The sequence below is a fragment of the Accipiter gentilis genome, chromosome 2 (assembly GCF_929443795.1).
Source record: "Accipiter gentilis chromosome 2, bAccGen1.1, whole genome shotgun sequence".
In the NCBI taxonomy this organism is placed as follows: Eukaryota; Metazoa; Chordata; class Aves; order Accipitriformes; family Accipitridae; genus Astur; species Astur gentilis.
The window spans coordinates 52,505,935-52,533,378 of NC_064881.1; the positions used below are offsets into that span (position 1 = coordinate 52,505,935).

At 44.1% G+C, this 27,444-nt stretch overlaps 1 protein-coding gene across 10 annotated transcripts in view; it reads left to right on the forward strand.

Moving 5' to 3' along the window:
- The window catches only part of ADGRB1 (adhesion G protein-coupled receptor B1), a 282,552-nt gene that overhangs the window by 27,584 nt on the left and 227,524 nt on the right, over positions 1-27,444 (forward strand). The window contains exon 1 of one of the 10 annotated variants that reach the window (XM_049825111.1): positions 10,417-10,500. The exons of 8 other annotated variants lie outside the window; for them this stretch is intronic. The gene's annotated coding sequence lies outside the window, so the exon portion shown is untranslated. Of the gene's footprint in view, positions 1-10,416; positions 10,501-23,244; positions 23,305-27,444 lie in introns of those variants that run through there. One more of the 10 variants, XM_049825121.1, reaches the window with a different exon arrangement.

The following is a 27,444-nucleotide window of genomic DNA, read 5'->3' on the forward strand; positions in this document are numbered from 1 at the left end:
AGTGACTGAGCTGCGGTCAAAGAATATATTTGGAGATGACTATGCCTTTTGGGGGCCCATTATAGTTGTTCCATACAAAGAGGGGCACTTGGGAAGATCTTGGGGTTTGGGGTGTGCATGTGTGCAGGAATGTCTCCAGGAGAGGTCCCAGTGGTGCTGCTTCTCCTGCAACAACCCAGAGGACGGACAAACCCAGCAGTTTGTCACATCAGTCATTAGCATCCTACATCTACAGAGACACATGCAAGTCTATTTGGCATCAAGCAACACAGGTGAGATGTTGACTGACTGTGTGGTTCAAACACAGGAAGAATCTGACTGATGTGCATCTGGTCCTTCATCTTTCCCGTGTTGGGTTTTTTTTTTAAAAGCTACGGCTGTTGTGCTTTTTTCTCTCTGCTCCCTTTGTGGCTGTTTGCATTGGGAAACACCAAAATTGTATGGAATGTTAAGTGAAGAAGGAATTCCCCTGAATAACATGAAATTCACTTCAATTACAAATTGATATTTAATGTTGCATCTGAGAAGAGTGACTATCTGGGGACGTTTGTGCAGTGCAATCTTTCAGTCTGTGCTACCATATCACAAACTCTTTTATTCCCAGCATCCCCTGCCTGGCACAGCTCCCTGCAGTGTGGCACAGTGATCCCAGGGTCTGTTTGCTTCCAAAGACCATCTGCATGCACCAAAGTCCTCCACAAAGCCTAGGCTGGGTCCCTGAGAAGGTCCAGGTGGACTGGTATCCCACCTCTGCCAGTGACCCTTCATGGACAGACAGCTAGCAGACAGTGGATTCCACCCAAATCTCTAAAAGTTAAGCACAAGGTTGGATATCCCTTCCCTGTGCCTATCAGCAGTGATAGTAAACTTGAATTTTTTGATTCCTTCATATGTCTCTAAGCCCACCCCATGCTACTTTTGACATACAACCCCAGGGACTTTCCTTCAGACTGGAGGCCTTGAAATCTCATAGTAGATCAGGTTCTGGAAGACTTCAAGCCTGATTTCTGAATGAAGCAGCATCTAAGAGAAATCTTAGCAGCTGTAGCAGCAGAATAGCTCTGTCCTAGTCAATGAACCTACAGCAATGAACATCAGCTGGGAATATAACCCACAAACAGTCAGACTTGTCCTGCAGTCAAATCATTTTCTCCTAGTACCAAGATGCCCTTGTTCTCCTTGGGTCCCAACCTGAACAAGTTTTCAGGTGAATGTTGCTGAGATATTTTCAATCTCCTGCTTTAGCCGCTAATGGGGCTGAATCCTTTCCTTGGAGAGAGGAGTCTGGCAGTCACTGGTGTCCAGCGAGAGAAACGAGGAGCGATGGACACGTATGTACACAGGGGGATGCAGTTAATAAGGGGCAGGGAAGCTGAATTTCAGCTTTATCTTGAGGTTGTCAGATTGCTGAGCTCTGATATCCTCACTTAGTTTCACACTGTTTGTTTTTCTCCCCCCCTCCTTCTCTTCAACAATTAACTTTGCAATTAGACTTAATTATATTCAGTAGCTATTGAATGTGTCCTCTGCCCCAGTTGCTGCTGATGTAGAAATGCAGCACTTGGGGTGAAAGATGCACAGTCAGCTCAGCAGACCGTTCAGCAGTGATTCACACATCCTCTGCATGGGTGAGAACAGGGATCTCTCCTAAATATGCGATCTTGTGATTTACTTCTCCTCTCACTCCCCCAGACATTCACCTTTCTGTCTCATTTTAGGAGTCAAGCAACTGCTCTTAAATGTCAGGAAAACCTGGAAGGATCCCTTGAGGGATGGGGGTTTTTTCCACCCAAGGTGGCAAGTCTCAGGACAGTATTATGCAACCAGAAAGCTGTTTTTTGAATGAATCCTAAAGCCAAGGTACAGTCTTTGTTAGTAGAACATGATGTCCATCCTTTCCCAGTCTCTAGGGCACGCAGAGATCACCTATGAAGCTGGCAGACCTCAAAGCCAAGTTTGCAAAAGGTGTTTTGGTACCAAGTATCTTTTGGTGTTACTTGACCCTGAAGTGTCCAGAAGTCCAATATCCTATAACGCTCTTGGGGTATCAGTGTTAGCATCACTGCCTTTCCTCTGTTCTGGGTAAACGGCAATACATAAGAGTGTGTGCACATGTGTGGATATATACGTGTGTGCGTGTTGGCTTTTGTACCACATACAGTTTTATGCCATTATCAGTAGCTGAGATATCAGGTACTTCAGCAGTCTCATAACAACTCATCGGTTAAGACAGTATATGAATGTTAGATTACTTTCATTTCCTTCAGGGAGATATGTGGCAGTTTTCCTTCAGAGAGGACGGGGTGAGAAGTAATATTTCCAACCTATTATGCAAAGTGGGGATTGCTTCACCCCTTGGAAAGCAAGCATTTCGGTTCTGCGCAGCTCTGTGTGGTTTGTAAAATCTGGGTACAGAAAACCTGTGAAATATCTGGCATGAAAATCACCTTTTATTGATAGGAATTTTTTTATTGCTGGAGGGCTATCCAGAGAAAAAAATTCGGGTGATTCTTTGGTTTAGATTCCGCCAAATAATGACAGTCATTGGATGGGAGGAAGGAGGCTTTGCTATGAACACCAATCCGCTTCATATCAGGTGTGCTAGCTGCTTTGGTTTGCTTATAACGTAACCCACTGATTTTGAAGAAGAATGAAGTTATTCCTCTGATTTGCTGGATCAGAGCCTTTGCTCCTGGAGGACTGATACTTTTATAGCCAAAAGGCAAGTAGTACTCCTTGCAGTAAGGCCGAGACCACATCTTCTCCTAGTAAACAGTCTCCTAAAGGCAAGGATGGAAGGTGGAGCAACAGTACAGTGTTGTAACTGTGAAGGGCAGCCCTGTAAGTGCCTGGCTGTACTTGCTCTGTGAATAGAGGACTTCATTATTGTGGGCTGCCAATGGAAATTCATTTTTAATGCATAATACCTCCCCCATCACTTTTACTATCTGGAATTTAACTAAGCAATGCATCTCGTGAGATAAACAGGCAAAAATCCCAGCCGTTGGGTCAATTTGCTGGGAGTAGAGACATCAGATGCAGAACATTGGCCAAGTGCTTCCTTGGGTACTTCATCCTGGGAACCTTGGGGTAAAGCTGAAACCCTTCATCGGCTTGGTGAGAAATCGTGCTCAGAAAGATGAGGAGCCTGGTCCTTCCCAAAGAAGCAGTCCCTTCTTGCTTCCAATTAGGCAGTCCATATACTGCATTGTCAGAAAGACACGTAATTGATGGACAACATAGAAATTCACATCCTGTTGCTCCCTCCTAATCCCCCACTGTGAGTGAAAACTTGATTCTTGCTGAAAACTTCCTTTTTTTTTCCTCCCTTTTCCTGAAGCTTATTTATTTATTTATTCCTGTGCCTAGTAATTAAAACATTGTGTCTGGCCAAATAAAAAAAAAGAAATACCCAAAACCTAAACACCCCACATTACCAGAGGAAAAGAAAGGCTGGAATTGCCGTAAATAACACAGGAGTTCATGAATAATTCAAACCAGAATATACTTGTTATTGTAAGGAGTTATTGCAGCTAATTATAGTCTATTGCTACCGTTCTCTCTAAAGCTCTGGCATTGATCACTGCAGGACATGCCAAATATTTCACTAAAACAAAATATTGTGTTCGATACTTCCCTGTTGATAAGCAGGTCTTTCCCTAAGAGGGATCCCTGTTCTTCAGTGGCTTTTGTTCCTTCGATCATGGTTGGTAAGAAATGGAAAAGACCTTTCACTTAACCGACTCGTTCATCTCTATTAGTCCAATTGGTCCCTGCAGACTATTCTCCCCTGCTCAACCTTGGTCTAACTGTCTTGGCACAGAAAGGGCTCAGGCTTCCACCATTCCAAGAAAACAGGGATAGCCTTCTAAGATTTTTTTTTTTTTATTCTGATTTATTTTTTTTTAATAGTCTGATTTTTAAAAAAAACTCTGTCTGTCTCCCTTTAGAAAAGACTTGCATCATGGGATTCAAAAAGTATTTATGCACATTGTGGAGTACTATCTATCAGGACATGTGGCTTCCCTGTTGGGTTTCCTTTCAGATTTCCCCATGAGCTGCAAGATTGCTGGGTGTGTATAAGACTTTAGGAGTTGTAGACTATTGGCAAGCAGCAGATGTTGACTAGACATGAGCTTGGAACTGGAGACATTTAAGGAATGAGCTCCAGAAAATCAGAATATGCCAAAGAACTGCCTGTTAAAGAAATTTTAATGAGAATATTAATCATGAAATGCAGCAAAGAAAGTAAAATAATGTAATAGAAATATTTCATGAGAGAAATGCAAAGGCAGTATTATTTCTATAAAATTGACAGACAGGGAGGAAAATTACTGATATCTTTAGAAGTTCGAAGAGGCTGAGGAAGGCTAACAGATGGCCAGCCTGGTAGGGGTAAATCTTTCCCAAGTTTCAGATATTAAGTTGCAAGGAATTGAGGGTGTTATTTTACCTGCAAGTGGGAACCTCAGCATGAACATGAGTCCAGTGCCAGCAAAACACTGCTCCAGGGAAGAAATTGCCTATTGTCCAGTCTCTGACATAAGATTTACAATGTGTTGTATCATTGCAAATAGTTGTTGTCCTTGGTCAGACTAAATCTGACTTTCAGCCTATTTTGAATTATGAATCAATCCGATATTGCTGTGTGTTAGAGGTGACAGTTTTTTCCTTCTGCACTAACCTATGTCTTTGACTCCTTCTCCCCTGACATCTCTTTTTGGCCTAACTTTGGCTAAAGGCCTGAATCTATAAGGCATAAAGTTTATACTCCAAAAATCTACTGAGAAGTCTGCAAAAAATCTATTATTATTATTATTATCATTACAACCTCCCATATAACATCAGCCTGTGTATGCATTTCCTACAAGACCTTTAGATAAAGGGAAGACTTCTTACATGACTGTACAAGCCATGATATGACTCTTAAATAACTCTGAGAGGTCTACTAAGGGACGGAGAGTTTGCGGGTCTGCTCCAAACTCCTCTGAGTGAATGAAAAAGCCTTGGGGTATCCACATTCCTCTGAAGGGGTGGCACTGGACCAAGGTTAATATGGTGTGCTCCACATCTCACCCCGCTTCCACCCTCCTGGTTATTCCTTTGAGTGCTGGCAGGAGACCCCCAGGTGATTTGCTGATGTTTCTGCTGCATGTAGGGCACAGAGGTACCTGGCATTACCTAAAAAGTATATTTGGCTGAGTTTATGAGCTTCTGAGATGGCAAGTAGGCAGGTGTAGTCTTGAGGGCAAGTAGGGGCCATCCTTATTTGAGGGAACAGAAATGGCCTCTTTGCCTTCCCTGATTTAACTCATCGAGCCCTTACTTGCATTACCTGGGGTGGAGGGATACACGAGATAAATGCAGCACATTAGATTCCTTCCAGATTATAAGTCAAATTATTTCAGTCTAAGAACTCTGTTGATTTCATAGATATACACCTAGTTTGGTTGCTGGGAATAAAAAGGAAATAACCTCCAAAATGTTTCCCAGACGGTTACAGAGAAGATAATCTGAACAGTGACTGGCTTTTTTGGGTAGAGAGAAATCACTGCATTGCAAGGAGAAGAAGAAAACTGTGCATGCATTTTACATGAAGAGGTTATTTGAGAACACGACAGCTATAATGAGAGAGAGATCATCTTGCTTGTGGCTGTACAGAGTGGAGGTCAGACAGCTCTGAATTAGCAGAGTCATTAATATTCTACTACAACATAAGGCTGGAAGGGACCTTCTAGGTCATCAAGCCAACCATGTCATATAATCCCACTTGAGAAGAGCTGGTGACATTGGAGGCTAAGCAGTAGAGAAAATGCTTGTGGAGACATAAAGTACCAGTCACTGACCGAGTGGTTAACAGAGAGTAGGGGTGAAGATTTTGTTAAGGGACTTGAGGGAATTACATACCTGACTGAAATATCTTGGAAATTTCCAGTATTTCTAATGTAACTTTTATATTCCTTGCTATGGTTGGGAAGGAGAGGCCTGACTCTCCACTAAACATCTTGTGTTATCAAACGTGTCAACACGGGGGGAAAACGTGTTTCTACGTGCATTAGTGCAAGCTGCTAGGTACAGAGCAACGAAGGACTGATCCTGCCTGCTCTTCGGTGCCCTCGGTTCTTCCTGGAGCTGAGGGTGCTCAGCACTGCAGAGATCATCCCCTTTGGGGTTGTCTCTGTGCTGTGAAGGACACATAACCTTGACTGTTTCCAAAGCACAGATGCAGGAGATGCTGTTATGGAGCAGGGAATCGAGGTGCCAGGTTTTCTTCCTGGGAATCCCACTTGATTCACGTCTTAGCTTTGCCTGAGTAGAATTTTAATTCCTTTCTCCCTTTGTTCTCATCCACGTAACGTGCTAAGATAATTACATTTTTATGTCTCACAGGGATGTTGTGAGGTTTCTCCAATATTTATCAAGTGTTTGAAGAAGATCTTATGAAGGTAGAATGTAAGTACCAGAAATTGCTAACAGTCTTGATGAAGATTCTTCCTTCGAGCAACGTAGACAAATTCAAGCTGGAACTATGGCAAACATTTTTTAACAGCAAAATTAATTAACTGCTACAGCAGCTTCCCAAGGGAAGTGGTAGATTTTCCATTGCTCAAAAGCTGTAAGTGAAAGCTGCCTGTCTTTTTGAAAGGCAGGCTTTAGCTTAACTACAAGTTATTTGGTTCAATGCAGAAAGCACTGGATGATGCAGGTGATAGATACGATGATTCTGTGGAGTTACAAACGTACCTCACATCTCTGAATGTTTTTATTGGGGAAGGAGGGATTCCCCAGCAGATTTTTCTGTTAGTGACATATTCACCAGGTCCCCTCCCCCTGTTTCTTCAACTAAGTTTCCATTCACCTTGCGACGCCAGCTCCTAAGTACTGTCATCTTATTTGGGGGTATATGGCTATTCTGGGAGTCACTGTGCCAGTACTTCTGTCGCTTTTTTAGCTGACAGATAGCTTTCACTGTTAGTTTTTTCCTTCCACCTGTGATTTAGTAGGAACTATATGTTGAAAAAGTTCTGTCTCATGACAAAGACCAGCCGAGTGACCTCATGCTCTAGCATGGTCAGTGCGAGAAATACAAGCAGAGCCCAAGTATCTGAAGTACCTGTGAAGCTGTTTTATGACTGTATTTGCCTTCATTCTTTTTTCCTTTATTTCACATGCTGCTATGCCAGCAGTGCACAATTCTGTTTTCTATTTATACATAGACCCCAGACACCACATAAAAGAGTATTTTGAGAAATGAAGGTCTCCACTTCTCTCTGATCTCTACCTGGGTGCATTTTCCTTCACATGTTTATGAAGTTGGAAATGACACAGTCAAAACTGTTTTGCTCTCACCTTCCACATCCTCTCAGCCTCCCTATCGTATCTGCTTGGGATTTTAGATAGACATCTACCTCAGGGTTGTCACTTTGTGGCCAGTGGGCTAGATCTAGGTTTGGGAAGAGTCTATTTGGCAATGGATATTATCCAGTCATCAACTGTGCCTGATCACAGCTAGGTGCTTTCATCATGTCTAGTGGTAATATTCGTGTGGAGGAAGGCCAGGAGTGCCTCGGTCCTGTAAGTCACAAGTGCCACATGTACTGTGTCCACAAGAGGTTGCCAAAACCAAATCCACATATGACTTTCTCTTCTTCTCTGCTAAAGAGGTTAGACTGTCTTCTTGTGTCCCAAAAGCAACAAATGCTTTCTTCCTAAACCACCTGTAATGGGTTTGTGTGACAATGTTGGGGGAGGGGGGGGCGACGCGACAGGGGTGGCTTCTGTGAGAAGGTGCTAGAAGCTTCCCCTATGTCCGATAAAGCCAATGCCAGCCAGCTCCAAGATGGACCTCCCAAGGCTGAGCCTGTTAGCAATGATGGTAGTGCCTCTGGGATAACGCATTTAAGAAGGGGAAAAAGTTGGTGCACAACAGCAACTGCAGCTGGAGAGAGGAGTGAGAATATGTGAGAGAAACAACCCTGCAGACCCCCAGGTCAGTGCAGAAGAAGGAGGACAGGGTGGTCCAGGCGCCGGAGCAGAGATTCCCCTGCAGCCCGTGGTGATGAAGACCCTGGTGAGGCAGGCTGTCCCCCTGCAGCCCAGGGAGCTCCACAGGGGAGCAGATCTCCACCTGCAGCCCGGGGAGAACCCCACGCCGGAGCAGGGGGATGCCTGGAGGAGGCTGTGACCCTGTGGGAAGCCCACGCTGGAGCAGGTTTTCTGGCAGGGCTTGTGAACCTGTGGGGGACCCACACTGGAGCAGGCTGTGCCTGAAGGACTGCAGCCTGGGGAAGGGTCCCACGCTGGAGCAGTTCGTGAAGAACTGCAGCCCATGGGAAGGACCCACGTTGGAGAAGTTTGTGAAGGACTGTCTCCCATGGGAGGGACCCCACGGTGGAGCAGGGGAAGAGTGAGGAGTCCTCCCCCCTGAGGAGGAAGGAGTGGCAGAGACAACGTGTGATGAACTGACCCCAACCCCCATTCCCTGTCCCCTTGCACTGCTGGGGGGGAGGAATTAGATAAATCGGGGGGTGAAGTTGAGCCTAGGAAGAAGGGAGGGGTGGGGGAAAGTGTTTGAAGATTTAGCTTTTATTTCTCATTATCCTACTCTGATTTGATTGACATTAAATTTAATTAATTTTCCCCAAGTTTTGTGTTTTACCCGTGATGGTAATTGGTGAGTGATTTCTCCCTGTCCTTTTCTCAACCCACAAGCATTTTGTTATATTTTTCTCTCCCCTGTCCAGCTGAGGAGGGGGAGTGATAGAGCGGCTTTGGTGGGCACCTGGCATCCAGCCAGGGTCAACCCACCACAACGCCCCAGATGGTCTTCAAAGATCAAACATGGTTTGCTGCTTATGGTCAAATTTGCAAAGGCAAGTTACTCCTACAAAACTCTCTACTCAGGAGCAGCATTCAAATAACAAACTGGAGGTTGGTGTCTTCTAATGTGATGGATGAAGTGAAGTTTTAGGAGAGGAAAGAAGGCGTTGTGTAAACAACAACTAGGTTATTCTTACTACCATTTTGAAGGGGATTATAACACGAACTATGATGAAACAGAGTTAAGAGGTGACCTTTGTGCTACAAGGTGGGGAAAGAAAAGCATTTCTTCAAAAAGATCACATCTGAAAAATTCATTTGATAGTGATGATACAGTAACTGCTACTGTAAATACAATTTTCTCTGTTTTTAAAAACCCATTTGGTTTCCAGACACACAATTCAACATTGCGCTAACAGGCAGCTTTGGTGTTTAAAAATGGATTGTGTCGAGACAAGGTAATACCCAGAGGCAAATGTGCTGTTAGGAAAGAGCTGTACAGGTTTATATTGAAGTCACAAAAGGGCTTTGTGACTCTCAGGAGGCAGACTAAGGGCAATCTTAGATCTCACCAACACACTTAGTTGGAGTTTGCAGAAGTCATCTTCTACCTTATGGACCAACTTTCAAAAACACAGGGGCTTGGAGGATGGATTCTCATGTTCATATTTCCATTATGTTCAGGCAAGTCTTGGGGGTGCCTAGCATTCGAGCAATTGGGATAGTTTTAGACTGGGATAATTTTTGGCTGAAGCGGTTTACTAATGTACACCAAATAAAGATGTTTTAAAGATGTTTTGTGCTCTGTTGCCCTCTCCCAGGACTTCCAAAAAGAAAAGATAATTCCTCATTTTAAAACCCCCTTTTCTTTGTCAAATGCTGCCAGATCTATATATGGCTCTAGGTGTTCAGGTGCCTTTTGCACACCTGGATGGGAGGTAGTTACTTTTATGCGTCTAACCCCTCATGTTTTGAAAAACTGAAACCATATTTCCTCTTTCATGTACTGGTTGATTTCCCAAACGCATCGAAGTGAAGGGAGATCCTTGCTGCTGGGCAGCAGAGAGAATAGAAGACCCCCTAGGCTTCACTACACAAAACCATTTTAAAGCCAGAAGGGAACATGATGATCTGCCATCTGTGTGGAGCAGACCAGAGAGCTTCACTCAGCAGTTTCTGAAACAGTCCCCTAACTCAGGCTGAGCAGGAGAATTAGACCCAATCTCAGTTTAATATTTCCCAGTGACAGAGAAGTTGCTGCCCCTTCTCTGATCAGTTACCACAGTTTAGAAGACACACACATACACACACACAGACATTATTTCCATTCTAAATTCCTATTTGTGCTCCATATCATGAGCTAATGCCAGATTTTATCAATGTAGCTCTGATGGAAAGGGTAGGTGAAGATCTTAGTTGGTAGATGTTGTGCCAGCCAGGTTTGTAGTGGGGCTGGATATAACTTGATTCCTGGTATCATATAGACAAATCCCACATATACCTTTCTGCTCTACCTGCAGGGATGCTGGAAATACCCACGTTCTCTCTTTTCTTTGTCTATAGGCTTTTCTATTAAAGACAAAGCCACCTTGATTCCTTCTCTCCTTGGGTTCCTTCCAGCCATCTCCAGTTCCTCCTTGCACCATAGATCCACTATTCCTTGCCTTGGGCAGCAAAAAAGTGAGTTTCCTTCATTTTTTGTGCCATTTTTTACCTCTACAACTGAATGTCAGGGAAGAAAAAGGGGAGGTACCACCTGCCTCACCTTTGTGACAGCCAGGACACATGTGTTGGTCAGTCTGTTTCATGTCCTGTGAGACTGTGAAGACTTCAGGGAGCTTTCTGGATGTATTGCATAGTCATCTGCAATCCCAGAAGAACATTTAGATGATCTTTACCAGACCTTTGTGCCAGACTCTGCCTGCAGTTTTCCCTCTTCAAAACAGCCTGACAACTCATTTATTTCTAGATTTGTATATTTTGATAAACTCCACATGGTTTTTGCGGCCATTCTTTGTGACTGGCTTGGACTGGCTGCCAGCAGCCTGCTTTCTGCCAACTGCTTCTTCTGGGTTTTTTTCCCCTAAAAAAGGAAAGACCGTCATCTGCCAGGTGTACCTCCTCCTGCTCATTTTGCTTTGAGATCAGTCCCCAATGCAATATACAAGAGGACATATCATGTCCACATGGCATTGCTGTCATGAAGGGCTAAGAACAGCTGATCTCCACCCATTACAGCAAGGAGTAGTTTGTGCAGAATGCAGACTTGATTCTGGGAGACAGGAACCTTGTTAATTAAAATGTCAGTGACTCAAATCCCCCTAAGGTGAGAGAGCTGCATCTTTTATTACCATTGCTGATAATGATACAGTCAGCTAGTACCTTGTAGAGGCATAATGCATTTCATTTATCTTGACAAAGCCTGCACACTTTGCATGCTTCCTCTGCGTCTCATATATGACTAAGAGAATCATGATATAAGGCTAGAGATGGAAAGGAAAACAAAGGCAGTGTTTTCATTTTTTCCATCCTGTTAGACTAAAGCTGTTCTTCGTCATTCTCCAAATCTTGAACATGGTACGGGAAACTAACACGAAGCTCATAGGAGGGGAGGAACAGACTAGAGGGAAATGGAGATGGAGCCAAGCAGGAATAGACGTGAAACTGGGAAAATGTTAAAGTAACTGCTCCAGGATGGGTTTAAAAAGGGTGACTTGTGTCTTTAGTTATGACTTGAACGATCTGCTGAAAGATCTCACTCCTTAATCATCTCTTGCATCATCAGAAGTATCTACTCCTCTGCCCTACTTCCACCCTGTTAACTGCAGTGACTGCTGTAAACCTGCCCTTCTTTTTATAGAGGATGGAGGAAAGGGCTGCAAAAGGAAAGACTTCAAAAAATACCATGGAAGGGCTTAAAAGCTGTGGCTAAAACTGTACCCCATTTCATCGGGTACTTTACAAATACATAGGGCCATCTCCGTGACTTATTTAGAGCACCAAGCTCTCGCTGAAATCATAGTGCTAATGAGACATGAACCCTATTTTGCCTCTTCTTTGCCAAAGGCAAGCAATGAGCAATGTGACCACAGTTTTTGTGGGGCAGAAAATGCTCAGAGCTTTCTCATTCCACCTTGGTAGCCTAAGGAAGAGGCATCACTTCTTTCACAGCTACTTAAGCACCTGCACGATCTCACTATAGCAGAAAGCATGTGCTCCAAAAGCTGCAGTGAATGCAAACTCAGCTTCAAGGTAATGGGCCTTTTCAGGCCTTGAGGTACAAAATATTTCTGTCAGGACAGCATCTATGAGTCAGGCTCCAGCGATTCTGATTCCACCTGGGAGTAGTTCCCACAAAGGCCAGCCAAGTCATTAACAGTCTATGACTAATTGCCTGTTGTAAGATGGGCATAAAGCATCTTCCCTTTGAGACAGAACTCAGCTTGAGCCCTGTTGCTGTTTTCTCCTGGTGGTGCGTTTAGCCAGGATTTATTTGCTGTCTTGGCATTGTCGTTCATGGCAATTCTGGTCACGGGATGGACCAGGAGAAGCTCTGCTTAAAAACCTCGTCTTACCACGACCACTGCCCCTGGTGAACAAGGTAGAGCGTGAGATCCAGAATTGAAACCTGCCCCGGCAGCCTTTGCACATGTTTTCCATTGCAGCTCCGCACGTGCAAGAATCCCATTAGCATCGTCTCACCGTTGCTAGGAGATGATATTGTCTTTGGCTGCGCCAAACTGTGACTCAGCAGGTTGTAGTAGCATGTTTTGTTGTTGCGAGAGAGGAGGCATCAACTCCGAGCTGTGGAGATGAATCTGAGGAGCAGAGCGAACGCCGTACGAGGAAGAAAAGGTCAAGCAGGAGAAGGGCCCCGAGGTTGCACTGAGGAGCAAAGAGGGAAGTTTTAGTAGATAAAACTCACCATTTCAGAAGAACCTAAGAGCGCTTCTGCATTGGCACAGCACAGAGTCGTAAGGATGCCCCATTAAATCCTGTATAGATCAACTCACGCTTTGGGAGCATCTTGGACATGTTAGCGTGGCTTTCCCGAGCAAAATACAGACTGACTATAAAGCTAAACTATTTCTGGTCTTAGCCAGTTCCCTGCTATGCTCTGTGTGCATGGACACGTTTGATGTACCTTCCACTGAAAATTAGTGGGATTATTAACTATGGTAAATAGGAGGAAAAGTATGTATCTTGTATTTAGTGTATTTCCTAGTGAAGAGCTTTGCAAGTCTGTGATCTTGTACCCCAAAGTAGGAGAAGTAATCTCATCAAAACCCTAAAAATCTAAGGTCTTGTATGAATATTTACTCATATTTAAAAAAACAAGCAAACAGGCAGATTTCTGATTATGCTGGATTTTTAGGCTCTGTTTTTAACCTCTTGCATGCTAGACAAGCACAGTGCATGAGAGATTCACAGATTCTCTTCAGTGACCCAGGCTTCAGGAAACTACTGCAGTACAAATAAATAGTAATAAACACAGTGATTATTTCACTGGCAGGAAGAACAGATTCTGGAAGGGAAGAGAATTAACATGTACCGATTTTTCCCCTCACGCAAGAGTGTTTCTGACAGCAGGGCTGTCATACACTGCCCAACAAGGAGCAGAAGCAGCAATCTGTGACTGCTCTGACCGATATCACTAACCAGCATGGTATCCCAAATAGCTCTTCCTATTTGTAATGAACGTGGCGTTGAAAAAAAAAATTTACATTCACCAAGGAACAAATAATTGAATAAGTGAAAATAACTAATAAATGTGCTGAAATCCTAATCTCTCAGTAGGGAAAAATACAAATTGTATCGGATCATTACCTGAAGTTGAGTACTCACTAACTTCTACCTTGGGACTCACATTTCAGTGTGGACAGGCAAAACACTGGAAAATGAACACTTGGGCAGTCTTTCCTGGCCTGGAATGAGTAGAGAAAATAAGCTGTTGCTATAGTTCTTGTCCTCTCAGTCTCCTTTTTTTCATAGGCATGCCTTGGTCTTATATGTAGAGCATCAACAGGACACTCTTCACTAAAGGTTTGTCCAAAAACATCTTGAGATCTTCTTCCTAATAGGAGAGGGAGGCATGCTGTAGTGGATGTAATGCTACCGGGATACCACTCGTTGTGACAGAGTAACAGAGCCTCTTTTCCTACCCCTGAATCACAGCCTGCTCTGGGAGAGATGCATATCCCCCGCAGCAGCAGAGGAACCTCTATAGAAAGCCACTGCTGCTTTTGGACTGCTGCCTCATTTGCCTGCTGGAGAGTTGCTCTCCTGGCCTTATAAATTGTTGTCTTCTCCGTTCTTCTCGCTGTGGGTTAGTTCCTGATGGATGGCACTGACAGGTACATGGATGTGGTCTTCCTGCTGAGTTGATGGGAACAGTTTTTAAGGTTTGGACGACACCCAAAGTACTTTGCTTAGGAGGCTGACAGATCAGTATTAACTGTCAGACAAATGATAGAGGTCTTTCTGTAATGATCCTGACAGTATTTCTCTGGGTTCACCATCTAGATGACTCCAGAACATACAAAGCAATCAAATCCTTTGTCTACATGATATATGCAAACATGCTCAGCTGTACCCCTGTACCAGAAGAAGTGAATTAGACCTTCGGACTCTCTGAATTGAATAGAGAATTGAAGAAGAACTAAGTCCAAGTTCGACCATCTTGAAAGAGGAACAAGAGGCCAGAGCATCACAATAGCTCTGACTTCTACAAATTGCCACTTTATACCTGATACTTTCCTCTTCTGCCCAAGACCTCCTTAAGGGGTGAAATGTCTTATGTTTCTGTTGCAGGGCTTTGTTTAGGAAGAATCCTCCTCCTTCCCCAGCCTCCCGAATGACTCAATAATTACTTTAACTGATTCAACGCTCCCCCTCAACCTCCAACCACCCCCCTCACCACCATTCAACTTTAACACAAGACCACACTGTTTCTCGGTTTCCAATGCGCCTGAAGCTATTCAGGCCACTTGTTCCTCTCTGAATGGAGCTGACAGAGCTGCTTTTGTACAGAGGCAATTTTGGATTTAATTGGAGGCCTACCGGGGGCAGGGCTGGGGCGGGGGGGGGGGGGGGGGAGGAGGGAATGGGGTCACTGGGTCAGTGTTTTGGAAAGATCAACTCGAAGGAGAGTCCAAGGAGAAAATGAATGTGGGTTAGATATTTGGGAAGAGGTTTTGCATGTGTCTGTGTATGTAAAGGCAGTGCTCCCCATCTTCCAGAAATTACCATGATACCTGTTTGGCATCAGAAAGCAAACCAGGTCAGGCCCAGGGCAGATGGCTTTAATAGCCATTTTGAATCTATAATGACACATCCCAGGGTCCTTTCTGCAAGGATCACAGAATAATTCAAACTGTGGTGAAGGAGGTCTGATGCCGGAAAGGTCACTTGCTGCAGTCCGTCCCCTCAGGTCAGGCATTTGTCATGCACATTAATGGACCTTCACTAAATTCCCTTCTCCGGTTCTGCATCCCTGGAGATAAGTTCGGCTTCAGCCCTGTCTATACCACTTACGGGGCATGGTTCGTGCCAGCATGATGAATGCACCACTAGAAGGGAAGACCTTTTTTCTAGGGAGGCACATGGTAAGTCACACCATGCTTTGAAAGAGCGCAGTCTTGCTGTGTAAAGGGACCACAGGTCATAATCCACATGAAAAATGGACATCAATGAGCTAGCGTAAAAGCAGCGTGACTCTCCTACTTCACTGCTCAGCTTCTTTTCGGACCGCCCCACTTTCTCACCTGACCAAAAATTATAAATTAAACTGGAAAGAATTGTATTGATTGTGCTGCAGAAAAGCCAATATAATCCTGGCAGAGCTAGACCACTGCCCAACAGAGACTCAATAAAGCTATTTGTGCAAAAAGAAACCCTTTTTTGTCTCAAAAGCCAGATAGACATGGCTTGAGATACAATAAGTAAGACAGCTTTGAGTGGTTTAAAACATTCCCCCTCCCCACCCCAGCCGATCCTCCCCTGTCCACACCACCCTGAGGTCATCTTCCCTCAACTGAGGGGTTACCAGTCCTGGTCCCTATTTCTCCTTTGCCTGAAAGCCACCAGAGAAATGGCTTTCAATTTGCTGACCTAGCTGACTTCATTTTTAAAACAAGTGAAGCACCAAGAGGCATAGAACCATCTCCCCTTAAACTGCTCCAGGCTGACGACAAGCTTGGAGCTGGCGCTGCCCTTGTACAGCTCCGAGATAGACACCTGCTGGGAACCTGTGCTGAGGGGGGGTGATACATAATTTAGAAGTCAAACAGCAATCGTGCTATTATCCTGAGGATGCACTTTAAAATCTGACATCTCCTCCCAGCTGCTCCAGGGAAGAGCAGACTGATGCTACTGGAGTGGGATGGCCAGGAGGAGCTCCTGGTTTTTGGGGGGGTGCAGGGGACTGACCTCAATCAGTGAACGGAGACAGGGTGAAAAGCTGTTTAGGCAAGCTTGCTACATCCCTGAGAATTACGTTTCCATCTAACATCACAACATTTCTCTGCTTCTTTCACTTACGAGCCTCCAGCTGCACATCCTCTGGGATGCCTCCACTGCCATTTCACATCATCCCTATGGGTCCCAGATCCTGATTTCCTCTGGGGAAACAGGGAGAAGTGTTTAAAGATGTCAGAGACCTGTTGGATTACATTTTTGTCGGCAGTCCACCAGACCCAGCTCTGGCAGTGTTAGTCAGATTCAAGTAACACAGAGTGCAAGCAGCCTTTGCTTTATTCCCTCTACCTACTTGAAAGCAGGCAAGGCTGACATAAGGCATTAGCAAGCCTGGGTTTAGCATTAGATCTGCTCTCAGATTCGCATAAACTATCATACTCCTCTCCCTGACAGCTACTTAGTCTCAAACTGCTTGTTTCTGAGCTGGCAGCAGGTAAGGATTGGTGGCCTTCCCATGTAAGAGGTGATGATAGTGGTCTGGAAGAGGCTGAGAACATCTTCTGGCCCCTCTCAGCTTGAGGGAAAACCCATGGGGCTGTGTCTTCTTAGTACATTTCTGTCCCCAGAGAGTTTAAGGTTACTGTCCAAGCCCAGGATGCCACAGTGTTTTAAGAACCGCTCTGTGATGCTAGTTGCAAGAAAATAGGGGTGACCTGTGTCAGGCAATTTTATCCCAGTATCTTTACTGGAGTGCCCTTTGGAGTATTATTCTGGGCTCTGATTGCACACAGAGCTGGCAGTAGGAAGGACTTGCTAGACCAGGGATGTGATTATGGCTGGAAACTCCTGTTAACCCACCATGCATCGATCACAGCAAGACTACCTCGTGCTACTTCAGGCTGATGGTGCTGATCGTTAATAGCCAGGTACCAGCCGCAATGCGAGTGATGAGTGGAGAACTGAACATGCCTGGTCAAGGCTAGATGCAGCAGAGAGCACAGAATCTGCTCACCTCCATCCCTGGACCCAGCTGGAAGTACAATTCTAGGCATAACGATCCTGGCCTCTCTGCAAGGCAGACCACGGCGTACCTCAGCGCAGCACCTCAGAGGAAGGCCAGCAGCGTAATTCATGCTAGGCAGCATCCCTAGGCTGACTTCAGCTTTGGTATAACGAGAGAAAGATGCTGCTTCTCATCAACTCATGGGTCACGCAGCATGGGACTCAGTTCCTGGGATGGGAGGGCATGGGTACACACAGCAAGCGGTTTGCCCGTGGTCAAGTTACTGCCAGCTGGGCTTTTTGTGCTTCACAAAAATCAAAGATTAATGAATGCTGCCCATACTTGAAAAGCTCCTATCCTCATTGGCCTTGGATGGGGAGCAAGGGAAGAAAGACAGTTTGGCATTTTTTTCTCCAAAACCTTCTCACCCGAACCTGTCTTTATAAACAAATAAGAGTTTGCTAGATATCTGCAGGGAAAGGAAGAGAAGCAGTGCTGATCCAAAGCCCTTATTATATCCTAAAATGCTTATGTTTCAAGAGAAACCATTCTGCCATTAATAAATCCAATCAACACCTGGATTTTCAAGGTTAGGACGTATCACCAGTGTGTATATCTCTACCAAGATTATAGACTGTCATAGAAAGTATAATTAATGTACCTTTAGCATTGCGAAGGTATTTGCTGCTGTATATATAGCTTCTGAATATGAATCCTGGTATACCAACGCATGACCCTAGTGTCTCAACTAATATTCTTCCACTCAGATGCCAAGATCTAATGTCCAGGCATAAGTGTGAACAATCACCACGGCTACAATTGCTATTTCCCAGCACTGCTCCATCAGTATTTAATCTGCTGCTTTATAGAGCACCGTAGGGGATCCCCAGAAAGGAAAGCAGCTGCAGCCAAGTTCTGCTCCAAAAAGTATTTTCGATTGAGATGCCTATTAATCCAGGCAATAGGCATTAAATGACGTAAGAGTGAAGCTGGAGGGCTGATATGCCCTTCTACCCAGGGCAGGAAACATTTCTTTTTTTATGCCTAGGATAGTTGCTGTAAAAGAGGGCCCTACAGGAGTCTAAGAAATTTGTTCCAGGATTATTATTTTTTTTCCCTCTTGAAGTAGCAGCTGTTGGCGCTTTTTTTCTTCTTCCCCCCCCCCCCCCCCCCTAAACCAAGATAATATATTTAATTTCTTTGATTGTTGCAGTAAATGGTTATGTATCCACAGATGACAGTCAACTGAGTATTTTCAGTGCAAAAAGAGCCTGGAGCTGTGTGCCCGTATTCCCAGCCATTTCCATTCAGACTGTTTCACTCTTTGAGCTTGCAAAGAGAGACACATCCTCCAAAGAGGGGTTGGAGGGGTATCCTATGAAAATGGTTGGCTTAGACAGAAGGAAACTACAACTCATTTTCAGGATCCCTGTGTGACCCTGAAAAACTTGTTTCATGTCTCTGTGCCTGAAGCCCTAGACTGGAACATGGAAAAAATAACTCTGCCTTCTTTCATGAAGAGGTGGTGAACACTCATTTTTTTACTTTCAAGAGCTCATTTAGAGCTGAGATTGACAGCTAAGAGATATTCTGCTGAAGAACAGCAGCCAATGCATCTTATAGACCAGAGAAAGGTGGGTCCTGCTTGATCATCTTGACTCCATCTCATAGGGCTTACCCTGGTATGAGAACAGTCCAGTGCAATGGAGATTAGACAAGGTTAGTGTGACTACAGCCAGAAGTGTGACAACAAGAGCTAATTCTCCTCCAAGCGATTCCCCATCATTGGACCTGCTCCAACAGGTCCATGTCATTCCTGTGCTGAGGACCCCAGAGCTGGACACAGTGCTCCAAGTGAAGTCTCACCAGAGTGGAGTAGAGGGGGAGAACCACCTCCCTGGACCTTCTGGCCACGCTGCTTTGGATGCAGCCCAGGATACAGTTGGCTTTCTGGGCTGTGAGCGCACATTGCCAGCTCATGTCCAGCTTTCCATCCACCAGTATCCCAGAGTCCTTCTCCACAGGGCTGCTCTCAATCCCTTCATCCCCCAGCCTGTATTGATATCAGGGGTTGCCCCAACCCAGGTGCAGGACCTTGCACGTGGCCTTGTAAGAGGCATCATATTAGACTTCAGTCTTTGGAAAGGTTGGGTTTCTGACCCCATTTTCTTCTAGGATCTCGATCACTGAATGCTGTAATGTCCAGCTTAACACATGCACATGATTGGTTTTTGAAAACAGAAGCAGCAGATGAGAAATATTTCCCTATTTGACTCATTGCTCCTGCTGCAATCCAGATCATATCAGGCCTGGAAAGCTATTTTCGACTCTATACAATGGGCAATTTACATAGGGGGTGGATTCAGGACCTGTGTAAAATAAGAAAAAATATAGACAGCAATAAATTACCAGAAAGCTGACTTAATAAAGTATCTCATTGGACTGTCTGGTCTGCAACTTGGTTCTCTCTCCTCAGAATGGAAGTACACAATCTTGCCTCCTCTCCTTCATCTCTACACTCCCTTCACTTTCCTTTTAGACATGTTGATTCTTCTGCCTTCAGAAAGAAATTGCTGTTCTCTGAATTTGTTTTTATTTGTTTGCCTTTCGTGACTGCATCACCTGACAATTTCCTTTCATCATCTGCCAATTTCTTTTATAAACTTGCTCTTTAATAGCTGCTCAGACTTCTGATCAGCTTTTGCCTAACACTGCTTGGCTCCCAGTCCATCCAAAACCCACGGGCTTTAATAATAACACAGCATGATGTGAATATTATTTGTAATGGTGTTTCTGATCCTGTGTTATGAATGAACATAATGCAAAGAGGCATGCTCATTCCCCACCCTGCTGAAGGAATTAAAATTGCAGTTGCTCTGGAGAAACACTGTTCAGGATCACATCTCCCAGCACACAGTGGGTCTGGCCCATAAAGTAGTAGACCCCGCTGCTGTGAAGGATGTCAACCTTACAGATTTTTTTTCCCACCTACTAGGCGCCTGTCCATGGGTGGCTGTTCCTTCTACTTTTAGCTTTATTGGAAGACCCTTTCTGTAATCTAAGTCAGCTCCTCCACCTCCTCACTAGTTTGGTCCTTTCAGGTTTTTGCCACTGCAGAACAAACTCTGATGAACATCTCTGTCTAACATGCCGGCCAGTCACCTTCTGCATTGGTCAAATACCCAGTGAGTATACGCTGGTTGTTTTACTGTAAAATGCCAGTTGAAATTGCAGTATTATTTCTTTCTGGAGTTCTTGTACATCTCAGATTCCCAGAAGTCACACAGTTTTGCCACGGTAGTCATTGCTGTGACCCACCTGGAGAGTCAGTAGAGAGGTATCTACCTTTCGTCTGATGAATCATGTATGACTCTTCATTGACTCTGTTTTCTAGATTACTACTGACTGTTTGGGGAGCCTACAGACTTGCTTTTATGGAGGCACCTACCTTGAAAACGCATAAAGTTAGGAAACAGGCTTCTTATTGTCTATATCTATTAGTTTCAGACCCCGATATTGGGAAGTGAGGGCTGAGAAAACTCTGTAGCTTTCATACCTGCTTAGTTTTGATATAATCAGACTCTTTAAATCAGCAGTTTCCCAAGATTTTAGCATACATACCATCGCACAGTATCATTAGCTGTGAGATGAAGAGCAGGGATAAGCTTTCTGGCTGTTAGCCAAACTTTAGTCTAAGCTTTAGTATGTACACCATACTTGGAAGGACTTAAGCAAGTGAATATCTGCTGGTGAATCTTGGTCCATCCTGGTTCAATGTACCCAGACAACCAAGAAAGGCCTGAAACTCCTTTCCCAAATATGTCTGGAGATTGGGCTCAGGAATCTTCTCAGAGCAGGCTGGTGGGATCACTGTGGATGCTGAAAATGAAAACAGGGCTACATGTACACTCAATGTGTTGACTCACCATGTGCCAGCATGGGATGCTAACACCACTCCATGCCTCTGGTGTTCTTACACCAGAATGTTTTGGTGTTTGGGGGCTTACACGGCTCATGCAATACCATGAAAGCAACAGATTTATGAGAAAGTGCTCTAGCATTTATTAATCAACTTTTCCCAGGGTCAGTCCTGCTGCAGTTTAATGCTATGAAAGCCAATTAGGTGTCTGGCACATTTTCCAGCTGTTTCCTCCTATAGTCAGTATTCTCCTTTCCAAGGCCATGCGGATTGCTGCGGATCACAGCTCCTGTGTTGGATGAAATCTTAATGGTAGTAACCTTTGGCCTGTGAGATGAGGCAAGATAACTGCATTTCAAGTGCCTCATTGCTTTCCTGGAATTTCTTTGAGCATGTTTTCTTCCCAGGCTTTCCTCTCAGGGCACAGCTTTCAGCTGCCAGCCATGTAAAAGAGAGTCAGTCCAAACTTCTGTGTTCTGGACCAAAGTTGAACATGAGACTATTTATATTTTCCTTGGCTCAGGATCTGAGTCACTTTTCTGAGCTTTGGCCTTTGTTGTGCTTGGATTAAACCGACTGCTTATGACTGGTTAGTTAGTTGAAGTCAAGATGGAGTTCTGATTACTGCATCTTTTATTAGCAAGAGATGCAGCGGTGCTATTGCAGTTTTAATATTCATGTCTAGCATTTGTTTGCTGTTTTGAAAGGATCCTCTGATTTTATAAGCATAGTTAAGTGTCCATCTCGATACATGGGGCATGAGGCTAAGAAAGAATCCAAGAAGTTATCCAATGCAGTCCCATCACTGAGGAAATCTAAGCAACAATACAAATAAACCATAATACATGAGATTTTGGGATGGGATGTGGGCTAATGATTCAACAACAAAACTGGTCATCAGGGGCCCATGATTTTCCTTCTACCTCTGCCACTAACTAAGCAATACAGACAAAAGCAAGTCACCTTTTTCCCTATGTATTGTTCAGTGTAAGATAGGGTTAATATTGCTATCTCCTGGATGTGTTGTGCAGGTGTGTTGCGATGGAAAAAACCTCCCTGTGTGTAATGACTCTTAGTTAATCTAGGTAGATGCAACCAGTAAACACGGTGCCAATTTTTAAGCAAATAATAGCTCTTCACAGGGACAACTTCACAAGAAATCAATAAACAGTGTGTCCTATGCAGGCGTTCATACTGCTGTGATACTTCTCTCTTACACAACTAGTTTCATCTTTAGCTAAAAAAACCCCACACCAACAGAGAAATCCCCAGTTTATAGGTAAGGAAGCTGAGGTAAAGTTTAAAAAAAGGAGATCTGATATTAGACTCCATGCAAAAAACCATCAGAGCTATGAGGAGAACCCAGGTGTCCTGGGGCTTAGTGCCCCAACAAGTTTTGCACCTCTTGATTTACTTTGTATTAGTCCTAAAAGACACACTAAAATAGCCAAAGGTTCCGGAAAAGTGTAATATCTAAGGCCATCAGAAGGTAAGACAGAGAAGGGTCCAACTAGTCTTAAAATCCAGGACTCTGCAAATGGCCGATTCTTGTGAGTCACTTAAGAATAATGTGTCCTGCAGGAATAGCTCAGATAGATAGGGACAGACCGGCAAACCATAGAGCACCTTATGGATGATAAAATAAAATAATTCAAGGCTCATTATGAAAGGAACCTGTATGGAAATAATCTCAGTTAAAAGCAGAATGAAAGAACAAAGGAATCAGCAAGTATCCAGAAGGGTCATGTAGGGCACCCTCCCTTGATATGATTAAATAGACGAATAAGTGAATAAGTAATAATCTAATCATAGAGGGGGCCAGGCAAACTCAGCATTAAACTACTAGAGTAGGCAAGTTTTTCATTTGTGACCAAATGACCTCATATTTTTTCCATCTGCTTCTATTAAGCAGAGTCGTTTCTTCCATCAGTGCAGTGGTGAAAAATTTCTCCAACTGTTCCAGAGAGAGAGGAGTAAATGATTCCTTCTGGAGAAAGAGAGCAAGAAATTAATGCCCTGATGTGTTCTTTCCTATAATCAGTGAGAATTTTGCTATTAATTTCAGGGGTCTGTTGGGGGAGGACTGAGTCCTGGACAGAACAGGACTGATCTTCTTCTATTGCTGAAGGCAATAGTCACTTTGCTGGTAAGTCACAGGGAACAGAATCTGAAACTGAGATTGGAGAACATCTCCTGTCTCTGCAGAATAGGCAGACCCTGGACCCTGTGTGCAAGAGGATGACCCATGTCTCAGTGAACAGGGTCAAACGTTGGCTTATCTGGAGGCCATGCCAACAACGTACCCACCTCAACTCTTCTCTATATCCATGCTCTTATCTGTAAAGTTGCACTGCTCCCTGCCTGTGTTGAATTTTATGAGTCTGATCTTGTTACCGCTGGGGACCTTCTGGTAGGGGACTTATGTGATAGAGCAGGAGAGCACCGTAACATTGCTATTGAAAGGGCAGATAACAGAGAAACTTGGGACTTTGAAGACCCACTCAGCACTCGCATCTGCGTGAAACTGGTGTGATTCTGCCAGTAACGGCTGCTCCCTGCTGCACAGCTTTTCATGTGAGCCTTTAAAGCATTCCTTGAGACATTTGAAGGAAGACTCGGTACCCCACAGTGCACTTTGTAAAAGAGCAGCCAAGGTGCAGAACTCAGTGACTTACCTGAGAGCACCCAGGAAGTCCCAAAACTGGGAATCAAGAACAGGCTCTGATCTTCTGCCTTTCAACACAGTTTCCAATCCATTATCTTGTTTTGAAGAGAAATATCCATCCCATTCACATTTTTTTGGCCACCCTGTTTCTGCTGGTAGAGATGAGACAGGACTTTGGCCCACTGGGTCTGCACGTGTCCAAAACAGAAAATCTGATGGCTACCCATCCCGAATTTGGTGGCACAGCATGGATCACAGCACTTCTGCAGTCCTACTCCAAAAGCTGTGGTTTTAGAAAGGTTCCTGTGGAACTGGGGAGCTCTGTTGTGATTTCTTGAACCTCTTGAAGCTCACAAGACTAATTGCAATCCTAATACTGCTCCATTGTACTCAAAGCGTTCAAAATGGGTTGTTCTTGGGCAACAGCAAAAAGTTCATCCCAGGGTACAAATTTTGTTCTATCAAAATATCTGTTGCAAAGACTGTGAATTGGTGAATTTGGTACCGTGCCGCTTGGCAGGAAGGAAGCATTACACAGAGGCAGCTCAGCCATTCATTTACAGAATAATTGGTGGTTATTAACTAGTTAATTAATAAAGATTAGATGGAGGGGGGGGATGGGAACTTGACATTAAAAGAAGTTTGGCAGCAGTAGTAGCTGCTGTATTATAAAAGTTTGTAAATCAGTGGAAGAAGAAGAGGAAGTCAAATTGATCGTCGGGGAACAAAGGAGTAAGACAAGTAAGTAGGGACAGTCTTAGCAGGACAGCTCAGTGTTTAAAAAAGGAAACAAGACAATACCTTCTAACCAGCTCCAGCTGGTGAATAAGATCACTGCCTCACCTTGCAGGTTGCAAGTGGAATGTGAATTGGGCTTCCCATCCCCAGGGCTAATTCTGGGCAAGCAGATGCTCAGCTGAGTTGAGAGATTTAGTCAGCGTGAACCAATTGACAGTATGTGGAGGAGAGACTTTTCAGACTATTCATAATAACTTGACTTTTCTCTCCTAGAGTCCTCTCCACCACAGGATCACAAAGCATTACATAAACCACAGTTGGCTAAGTTTTTTGATGAAGGTTTTCCTTTCTTATTTTAAAGAGCGGGTAAGGGTTATTAGCTTTGTTCCACTGATGAGGAAACCAAGGCATAGAGAAGTCAATATACCTCTACCCACAAATCCCATTGAAAGCATCCCCTGACTGCTGAGAGCCATGCAACGAATTCTGGGAGACCTGCCAAGACAGCCAAGTGCCAGAATCAGTGACTCACATTGTCATGGGAGGGATGAGAGATGATTTACACCAGTGCAGTTCAAGCAGTCAGAGCTACGTTGGGCTGATGCCATCAATGCAGACTGCACCAATGCACTGTATCCACTGTTGCCCCAAAGATGGAGGCTGGTGGCAGAACCTGGCATGAAATCAAAGCCAGACCTTGAAACCACCATTGTCATCTGTTCATAATGCCAAGGTGATGCAGCTCTTTGGTGAACTAAATCACTTTTAGGAGATTGCTATCATTCTCTTTTGACTGTTTGAAGGTTTACATCCTTGTACCACTCTTCCCGTCTCTCTGCCTCCAGTATGGTTAGTATTAGAACCAACAGTAAATCTTGCGTATGTGCTGACTGTTGGAGTTAATGCCCTTCATACTTTCAGCAGGGGGCTCACATATAAGCCTTAGCAGAATGCAGGCATCTCATCCTAGGACAAGATAACATCAGCTGCAGGTTTTTTCTTACAAAAGAAGAGTTTATTTCACCCCATTCCTACTGCACACACATGTTTTAACAGCTTTTTAACTCTGCCTATTGAGTTTCAAACTAACGCCTGCTCATACCACCTCTTTCTCCCACCCAATTCCCTTTGTCCATTTTCCCATCTCCATTTGTTCCATACTGGGAAGGGGTTAGTATCCACTGTAGCATTTATTTCTGGAAAGAAGGAGCAGTAGGAAAAAGATACTTTGAGTAAGTGACATATAACTGACTGAATAGGTAAAGGGGATATAGGAGCTCTGCTCCTTTGTTCCAACAGTTCCCAAAGCTCTCAAGTGATATTTTGACACTATCTTTTGAGCTGAGTCCACTGGGTGGATACAGAAAGTGATACCTGGCAGAGTCTCCTCTAATGCCTGTGAATCAGCAGTTCTAGATTCTGAATAGGAGACATGGCCCTGAACACTGTCGCCTCTTGGCACAGCTGGAAACAGAGTATTAGGCTTTTCGGGTAGGGCCTTTTTCTTATGATGTCTTTTATGAGCTGGTGAGTTCAAAGTTTAGATTAGGACACTACCGATGTTGAAGAATAAATAAAGAGTTGGATGGATTTTTTTTCAGTCTACAGAAAAGTACAATAAAGGGAGGCATGAGACTGTTTTGGGCAGTGTGAGGGTGTAGGAGAAATTGTGGCAAAGAAAAGAAAGGTAAGCCTCTGAATCTACAGGACAAAAAATCATGGGCTTAGATCGCGAGATGTCTAAATTAGATATGGCAGAGCTTTTCCTAGAGACATGGGTATTGATACACTGGGCTGTTAGGGTTGGGAGGCTTTTAAAGGCAGATTGGAAGGCCATTGCTCAGGGATGCCTTCTGCAAGGTGAAACACCTCTAGAGGTAGGAAGATGGAGTAAATCTCTCCCTATGTTGTCCATGATTCAATGCTGTTCTTCCAACCCTGGGTGTTTAAGGACCTGGGAAGTTTGTTGTGAACACTCTAGTTCCTAAAATAACACCCCCACATTATACATGCTTCTTTCAGACAAGCCTTTTTGCTGTCACAGCAAAGGAGCTCACTTTGGTCATTCAGTCAGTATCACACCTCAGGAAATGGGTTTCCATTTACATGTGCTTTTCCCCAGCACTGTACAGTTTTTGGCAAGACTTTTAAACAAAGAAAAAGAAGAGTCCCCTTGAACAAGCTGTTGAAAAGCTGAGTTTAAGGCAAATCACATTATGCATTGGGTTCATTTATTTTCTAGGTAAAATGCTTCTTAGAGGGTTTGTTTCCTGGCACACGCATATTTTTTTTCAGAATAAACTCCAGGTGTTGATTGGTTATTGATTTCCAGGGAGCAAACAATTTCCTGAAATAGCCCCTTGCTTGTCCTGGACCCTACTGAGGGAAGAAAAGGCTAATAAAAGTGATTCTTTGGTGGGGGCTGTTGATACGAATTATAATTGGTCTTCATCACCAGTTTATCGACTGGTTTGTTAGATCATTAATCGCCCTTGGCTTTGATCTGGGCCATTAACTAACAAACTTGTCATTAGCTGTTGGAAAATGACCAGCTCTTTTTTAGGATTATTGCACCGAGCAATCACTGCTGTTAAATCCCAGAGGGTGTGAGGCAGGACTCTCCAGAGCACTATTTGCTTGGTTCATCAATATTGTATAAGCATCAGGCCAGGCTGTTTCTTTTGCAGGGATCAAGAGCTACCTAGGATGCTGGGGCATGGCTTTTTTTGTTCCTTCCTCGAATAGCCAAAGAGAGGTATTGTCTTACTCTAAAAAAGGAAACTTTCTCTGGTCCCTTGTTAAAAAATAATGAGTCAGTTTGAAATGAAGTTTCTTGCTTGGTATGTTAGAGTTTTTCTGGTTTATGCCAGCAGAAGATCTTTG